This window comes from Schistocerca nitens, chromosome 1 (genome assembly GCF_023898315.1).
Source record: "Schistocerca nitens isolate TAMUIC-IGC-003100 chromosome 1, iqSchNite1.1, whole genome shotgun sequence".
NCBI classification, from domain to species: Eukaryota; Metazoa; Arthropoda; class Insecta; order Orthoptera; family Acrididae; genus Schistocerca; species Schistocerca nitens.
Window position 1 is genome coordinate 62,631,757 of NC_064614.1, and position 1,500 is coordinate 62,633,256.

The window sequence follows — 1,500 nt, forward strand, 5'->3', positions numbered from 1 at the left end:
TACTCCACTAGCAGGGTTGATTAGAGTCAGTTCGCGTATTTTTTTTATCCTTGTGCAACAGCAAAAGTCGGAGTTAGAAAAGGGGGGGATTGGAGCATGATTTACACATGTGGATTCTAGTAGAATTTAGTGATAAATACACTACTAGCCCCGGCACCTCGCACAGTCAGCACAATCGAGAGGCCTAGGGAATTATTCAAGTCTCAGATGAAAATGTACTTCTGTAAATCTTGAACACTGTTCTTCCAGACAACAGTTTCCTAATGAGTGCATAAAGTGATGCTTTAATAATCAATGACAGTTGTAAATCATCAAGCATTCCTGTGGCAAAGGATTTCATCAAGTTAAGTATATCTTTTTATCATTGTAATAAAGTGAACTAGCATTTCATATGTTGTTGCTACAATGAGCCATCTTCCGCAGAAGTCAAACAACCCACAGCTATGGCCGTAGGATTGTAGTTTCGTCCGGCTGTAACATATCACCAAAGGGTATCCAAAAGGGTATGGCTATGCTTGTACGAGGTGCATTCAAGTTCTAAGGCCTCCGATTTTTTTTCTCCGGACTGGAAAAAGATAGAAACATGCGCATAGTTTTAAAATGATGCCGCGTTCATTGTCAATACGTCCCAGAGAGGGCAGCACTGTACGGCAGATGGAATTTTACCGCCAGCGGCGAGAATGAGAACTGTTTTAAATACTTAAAATGGCGACGTTTTAGTTACTTGAACAGCGTCCAATCATTCGTTTTCTGAATTTGCGTGGTGCGAAACCAATTGAAATTCATCGACATGTGGTGATGGAGTTATGGATGTGTCGAATGTGCATTCGTGGGTGCGACAGTTTAATGAAGGCAGAACATCGTGTGACAACAAACCGAAACAACCTCGGGCTCGCACAAGCCGGTCTGATGACATGATCGAGAAAGTGGAGAGAATTGTTTTGGCGGATCGCCGAATGACTGTTGAACAGATAGCCTCCAGAGTTGGCATTTCTGTGGGTTCTGTGCACACAATCCTGCATGACGACCTGAAAATGCGAAAAGTGTCATCCAGGTGGGTGCCACAAATGCTGACAGACGACCACACGGCTGCCCGTGTGGCATTTTGCCAAGCAATGTTGACGCGCAACGACAGCATGAATGGGACTTTCTTTTCGTCGGTTGTGACAATGGATGAGACGTGGATGCCATTTTTCAATCCAGAAACAAAGCGCTAGTCAGCTCAATGGAAGCACACAGATTCACCGCCACCAACAAAATTTCGGGTAACCGCCAGTGCTGAAACAATGATGGTGTCCATGTTCTGGGACAGCGAGGGCGTAATCCTTACCCATTGCTTTCCAAAGGGCACTTCGGTAAGAGGTGCATCCTACGTTTATTTGTTTTGAAGAACAAATTTCTTCCTGCACTGCAAAAAAAACGTCCAGGAAGGGCTGCGCGTGTGCTGTTTCACCAAGACAATGCACCCGCACATCGAGCTAACGTTACGCAACAGTTTCT